The sequence below is a fragment of the Triticum aestivum genome, chromosome 3A (genome assembly GCF_018294505.1).
Source record: "Triticum aestivum cultivar Chinese Spring chromosome 3A, IWGSC CS RefSeq v2.1, whole genome shotgun sequence".
Lineage (NCBI taxonomy): Eukaryota > Viridiplantae > Streptophyta > Magnoliopsida > Poales > Poaceae > Triticum > Triticum aestivum.
The window spans coordinates 236,074,144-236,081,552 of record NC_057800.1 but is presented as its reverse complement, the minus strand read 5'-3'; positions in this window follow the sequence as shown (position 1 = coordinate 236,081,552).

The window sequence follows — 7,409 nt, the reverse complement described above, 5'->3', positions numbered from 1 at the left end:
GGGCGGTGGGGCGCCGGCGTCGGAGGGGCGACGGGATCGGGCGGACCCCGATCCAGATCGGCGGAGAGGGAGGAGAAGGGGATCGGGGGGGGAATGGGGTGGTCGGCTAGGGTTTGCCGACCGGGGGAGAGGGATATGGGAGTGAGGGGGTGGGCCGGGCCAAGGGGCTGGCCGGCTGGGCCAGGTGGGCTTGGCCCAGTTGGGCCAGGGGGGGGTTCCCCTTTTCTCCTTTTGTTTTATTTTTCTTTTCTTATTTTTCCTTTTCTGTTTTAAATTTTAGACCCACATTATTTTTACTTAGTAAAATATGACAACAACTCCTAAAACAATGTTTCAAAATAACCCTCAGCCACAAAAGGTTTTAACCCAAAATAAATTAGTTTTGTGTTTTATAAAATACCAAAGGCATTTAAAAATTGTTTTGCTACCGTTTAAATCATTTTAGTGCATTTATACATTATATAAAAATGTGGATTATTCATCATAGTCATCTGTGCAATAACTGACACAACCCGGACATTTTGGTTTTTAATATTTGAAAACTTTTGATGTTTGCCTAATTTTGAATTTGAATTAGAATCGGTTTCGAACTAACGCAAGATTAGCATCAGTAATCAAGGTGACGTGGCATCATTAGTAGATGGTTGCTGTAGCTTAATTATCCGGGCGTCACAATTCTCCTCCACTACAAGAAATCTCGTCCCGAGATTTAAGAGGGGAGTAAGGGGGGAAGGTTTGGTAACGAATATAGCGGGTCTTCTCATCCTGGCTTGCTCTTCTCGAAGAGGTCAATCCAATATATTGATGCCTTCATACTTCTGCTTCAGGTCAAAATGATGAAGTCGTCATCCTTTCTTCGGGATCTTCATCGTACTTACGAAAAGGATATGGGGGAAGACTCGGGAAGGGCGGGCCTTACCAGGTTGACTATCTGGTACATAACTCAGGGAATGGGGTAGGAAGTAACTCTCGAATTGAACTTAAGAAAATATCGAGAGTAAAGTAAGAAGGTACCATGAGAAGTTTCAAACGGATAGGCCATTGTTCGATGTCTGAAACAACATGCGAAAGGGGTCCAGAGCAATGAGATTGAGTAATGCGTCTGCCACCAAAATAGATCACTTGGGGCGGTGGCCCGTGAATTACATACGAGGCCGCACGCGAGGAACAACCTTGGGAAGAGGGGGTGCAGGAGAGTCAGGTTTCGATCCTGTGGAACTGTGGGTTATGGGCCCACCATGTGGTTGAAAGTAGGAAGGGGGCCGACATTTTGCACGGTCATGATAGTAAGGCGTGTCAAAGGGTAGCCTGTCAGATATGTCGGCAACAACATCGATACCAAGGGCGAGGGACGAAGAGAACCATTTCCTGCTCGTTGAACGAGGCGGACCAATAGGCAAAGTTCTCGTCCATCGGTGGCTACTGGAATGTCATCAAAATAGTAACAGGGTTACACCAGACAGGAAGGTACACCGAGGTGTTTACCTAAGCAGGGGATTACCACTGCTTGGTTAAGTAGTTTACAAGAAATTTTGAACAAAACAACGGGAAGGAAGATGTGCTTAAAACACGTATATCAGGGGTATATCCTTCCCCAGGACAAGCAGAGCAAGATATCCATGACAGGATATTATGTAGAAAACTCTTTAGGTAGGGGAGAGAATTTTCATGACATTGCCCATACAACGGTGTTTGGGTAATTGAGCAAGAAACAACTAGCATTGGGCTTCAAATGATCTTGTTGAAAATCGGAGTACCATAGACATGCTTCGAGATAGCATTGACATGGTCATCAGGTGAAGATCAGACTTTGGAAACACGAAGGATTCATCAGGAATAACTTGTAGATTAAGTCTTACAGTTTCCTCATGGAAGAATGGATAACCTTGTTGGAAAGGAATCTATAACAACATGGCCTCCGGCCAGGTGTGCTAGGCACGACAGCACCTTACCGGGTCACATAAATACCATTCTTATAACTCTTGGAAATATGTTCCAACCATCATATCTGACCGAGATTCAGATCTGATTGGTGTCAGGATACCTCAGACTTAGGATATCTGAGAAGAAAAGATGTAACGCAAGTTGACGAGATGACATTGTAAGATTCTCGGGGAAATGAACTATGTAGTGATTTCCGTTATCAGGAGTCCATCATTAACCCAAGGAGAGGACAAGGAGGTGTCTGGTGAACTCAACGGCAATTCACCGAGATTCCCAAAAGATGGATGTCCACAATTAAGTGAACAAGGAGATAACATTGGTCAGATCAAATGATATAAGGAAATATGCTCGAGGAAAACATACACAATTAAACATTGGTTGAAAGGTGCGCCCGAAATATGGGTTGGGTTGCACGACCAATGTCAGAATGGTGATTCAATAGTCAATAGCCTAAGAATGAACTTCCGACCATTAACTTCAAAAAATATTAGGGTTGCTAGAAGGAAAGAATCCAAACAACACCGTTCACTTGTTGGAATTAACACGGGGACCAAGAAAGAATGGTGATGGTGAGAAGTATTTCTATGTCAAGAATTCTCAAGAGGTGGAACAAATCTCAGAACATTCTTGACATAAAGGATGGTAATACTCCAAGGTAAAGAAGAACAACTGCTAGATAGCAAGGAACTCAAGGTATAACACCAAACATGAACAAGCTTGTGTTGGTGGGAGGGCAATAAAGTGGTCGACGATAATACAATTCATCGAGGGCAAGGATGGTATTTCTCATCATGAATTCAATTGATATCCTGGATGAGCTCAGAATGTTGATGATCACGACACCTTTGTCGCGAGAGTTCATGAAGATGTAATCGATCGGTGACGACATCAAGTCAAGTAATGATGAAGTGAAAGGTTATTGGAACCAAAGGTACGACACAAACTCGAAACCAAGCTTGTTGTTCAAGGCGAATTGATATGACGATTAGGATCGACGTAAGGTTAGTTCATCGTCTAAAATTGGTGCTCCGAGAATAAGGACCAGGTAGCACAGTTAGAATCGTCACGACAATGATATAGCCAAACAGGCTAGGAATGGCGTGATCGGGTACAAACTCATACTTATAGAAGCTTACTGAAGAGTTGTTGAACCGTAGAGCGGACTCGGTTCAGTTATCGGTGTCTTTAAGTGTTCAATAACTCAGAGCCCGCGAAAAATTGGAATCAGTGGGAAGGTAGCACTTGATGAAGAACTCATAAAAAGTTATGCAGTTCCATGATAATCTCGAGATACCAGGGGGTAATACTCGACACAAGATCAAAGTAAAGGTTGGTCTGGTGTATTGATCCATAGAAGACAATTGTTTTAACTTGTCCGAGAAATGAGATCAAAGAAGAACAATCATGGTCGGAACCACGATTGCAAAAGGCCAGATCCTAGATACAAGATGAACTTATACCAAAGGAATAATTCATTTAAGAGAAGCTTTAATGATAAGATCTACATCGTGTCCATGGGCATGAACACAAGTTCAAGGTCGACTCCCACTTCTCCAATGCATAACCTTTCATTCACTTCTCACGTTCGATGAAGTTGTGGTGTTGAAATTTTATCTGGTGAAGTACCAGATGAGTATGACTCGTGAAAACTTCCGAGTTCACACATATAAAGGAAAGCATAGGTTCAAGCCATCGGGGCTTCTTAGAACATATACCACGAACTTTAGGAGTAATTAACACAAACTCGATAGTAGAGCAAGTTCAAAAGCAGATGATACAATTTACCAAAGGCATTATATACCCATGGAAAGGTTCTCAAGGTTATTCAATATGAAGGACACTGTCAGATAGAATCCAACAAAGGAACCGATGGTCCACAAGGGATCTGATGTGAGCATCGATACTCAACCAGAGGAAGAAGAATGCACGGGCATCATATTATAGAACATCTGAACAATTCGATGCTTAGATAACAAAGGGATTATGATTTCCAAAACAAGGGATCAGAAGCAGACGCTCTGATCAAGGATGGATAAGTTGGATAGACCAGAGGCACAATTGACGACAAATAGTTGGTCGAGAACCAACTCATGTTCAAAAATGATGTCTGAGCCGGAAAGATAATTTAAAAGGATCAACTGATGATTGCGTGCATTCGCACTCATGTTGAATCAAAAGGATCAAAATGACGATGCCTAAGGATACTAACGAATATTGCTACACATATGGAAAGCATCCATATTGCAAGCAGACAAGTATTGCAGAGCAATAAGCTACTAAGGATTCCTGGAGGATCGAATAGTATTTCGAAGACCAATAAAACACATGAACAACTGGGGAATGAGCGGATACTCGATAAGTGCGAGAATTATCCGTAGGGGTATTCAGGTGGCGAGAAACTGCAAGGCAGTAGGCATAAAGTATTCCCGGGGTATCTTGCTATAACAAGATCAACGGGGAATGATTGTATGAATGTGTGTATGCAGTTTCCATAGGGGTTGATGGTGGAAGGAAATCGCAAATGCGATGGCACAAAGACTCGAGATAACATCGTAGAGTAACATCGGTATGTTCTAGTGCAACAGGCGATCATCTGAAGTGAGGGGCTCTCCGGGAGAAAGTACTTTCGAGAACCTAAAGTTAGTTTTGTTTTTAGCAAAATCATTTAACCCGAATAGAAGAGAGATTAGAGTCCGAGAGTATAGGTCGGGAAATAAAAGATCCTAACACCACCCAATGGCGACGTGTGCCGGTAAGGCACACAGACATGTTAGTAAAAGTTTTGTAATGTCTATACTCGACCTCGGCCAAGGAGTTGGGAAGGGGGATTCCTACAGGCAGTCGGCTCTGATACCAACTTGTGACGCCCCCGATTTAATCGTACACTAATCATGCACGCAAATGTGTACGATCAAGATCAGGGACTCACGGGAAGATATCACAACACAACTCTAAAACATAAATAAGTCATACAAGCATCATAATACAAGCCAGGGGCCTCGAGGGCTCGAATACAAATGCTCGATCATAGACGAGTCAGCGGAAGCAACAATATCTGAGTACAGACATAAGTTAAACAAGTTTGCCTTAAGAAGGCTAGCACAAACTGGGATACAAATCGAAAGAGGCGCAGGCCTCCTGCCGGGGATCCTCCTAAACTACTCCAGGTCGTCGTCAGCGGGCAGCACATAGTAGTAGGCACCTCCGGTGTAGTAGGGGTCGTCGTCGACGGTGGCGTCTGGCTCCTGGACTCCAGCATCTGGTTGCGACAACCAGAAAGAAAGGAAAGGGGGAAAAAAGGGGGGAGAAAGCAACCGTGAGTACTCATCCAAAGTACTCGCAAGCAAGGAACTACACTACATATGCATGGGTATATGTGTAAAGGGCCATATCAGTGGACTGAATTGCAGAATGCCAGAATAAGAGGGGGATAGCTAGTCTTATCGAAGACTACGCTTCTGGTCACCTTCGTCTTGCAACGGGCAGAAGAGGGTAGGTCGAAGTCCTCCAAGTAGCATCGCATAGCATATCCTACCCGGCGATCCTCCCCTCGTATCCCTGAGGGAGAGCGACCACCGGTTGTATCTGGCACTTGGAAGGGTGTGTTTTATTAAGTATCCGGTTCTAGTTGTCATAAGGTCAAGGTACAACTCCAAGTCGTCCTGTTACCGAAGATCACGGCTATTCGAATAGATTAACTTCCCTGCAGGGGTGCACCATCTTACCCAGCACGCTTGATCCCATTTGGCCGGACACACTTTCCTGGGTCATGCCCGGCCGCGGAAGATCAACACGTCGTAGCCCTACCTAGGCTCAACAGAGAGGCCAGCACGCCGGTCTAAACCTAAGCGCACAGGGGTCTGGGCCCATCGCCCAATGCACACCTGCACGTTGCGAACGCGGCCGGAAGCAGACCTAGCCTAGTGGCTTTCCAGTCCAATCCGGCGCGCGCCGCTCAGTCGCTGGCGTCACGAAGTGCTTCGGCTGATACCACGACGCCGGGATACCCATAACTACTCCCGCGTAGATGGTTAGTGTGTATAAGCTCGTAGCCAACTCAGATCAAATACCAAGATCTCGTTAAGCGTGTTAAGTGTCCGCGAACGCCGAACAGGGCCAGACCCACCTCTCTCCTAGGCGGTCTCAACCTGCCCTGTCGCTCCGCCACAAAGATCCACACAGAGGGCCGTCGGGACAAAGGTCCTTTCAGCCCCCAATCCGTGTATCACTCGCGGGTACTCTTCGAGCTGACCCGACTTTAGTCACCATCTGTATAGTATGCATGTATGTATAGTATATACCCGTGTTCACCTCCCGAGTGATCACGGCCCAATAGTATAGCAAGGCAGACTGACAAGAATGTAGGGCCAATGATGATAAAGTAGCATCCTATACTAAGCATTTAGGATTGCAGGTAAGGTATCAACAGATGTAGCAACAATGTCAGGCTATGCATCAGAATAGGATCAACGGAAAGCAGTAACAGGCTACACTACTCTAATGCAAGCAGTATAGAGAAGAGTAGGCGATATCTGGTGATCAAAGGGGGGGGCTTGCCTGATTGCTCTGGCAAGGAGGGGTCGTCAACTCCGTAGTCGAACTGGGCAGCAGCAGCGTCGGTCTCGTAGTCTACCGGAGAGAAGAGGGGGAAGAAACAATGAATACAATGCAAACAAATGCATATCGATGCATGACATGACAAGTAACGATGCTAGGTGGGCCCTAACGTGGTATGAGGTGGTACCGGTTAAGGGGGGAAACATCCGGGAAAGTATTCCCGGTGTTACGCGTTTTCGGACAGATGAACCGGAGGGGGAAAGTTGCGAGTTTGATAGGTTAGGGGTGTGTGGCGGATGAACGGACTGCGTATCCGAAATCGTCTCGTCGTTCTGAGCAACTTTCATGTTGAAAATATTTTAATCCGATTACGGATTAAAAGATATGATTTTCTAAAGATTTTATTAATTTCTAGAATTTATTTAATTATTTAATTAATTCGGAAAACAGATTAATGACATCAGCATGATGTCATGCTGACATCAGCAGTCAACAGAGTTGACTTGGTCAACCTGACATGTGGGTCCAATGGGACCCACCTGTCATTCTCTGTTTTGTTTAATTATAGATTAGTTAAATTAATTAGTGATTATGTTAATCTAATCAGGATTAATTAACTTAATTAATTACTTAATAAATAAATTAATTAATAATTAATTTTATTAAATCATTTTTATTTTTATTAATCATATTTACTATTTTTATTTATCTTATTTATTTATTTATTTTATTATTTTTATTTTTTTTATTATTTTTTTAAGCGTTCTGGGGGCGGGCCCCATGTGTCTGTGGCCCAGAGGGCATCGGGCCCCACCCGGCAGTGGCCAAGGGGGCCGACCGGGCGCGGGTGCGGGCGCTCGCCCGAACGGGCGTGGGCGCTAGGCGCGGGCGCACCCAAGCGGGCACTC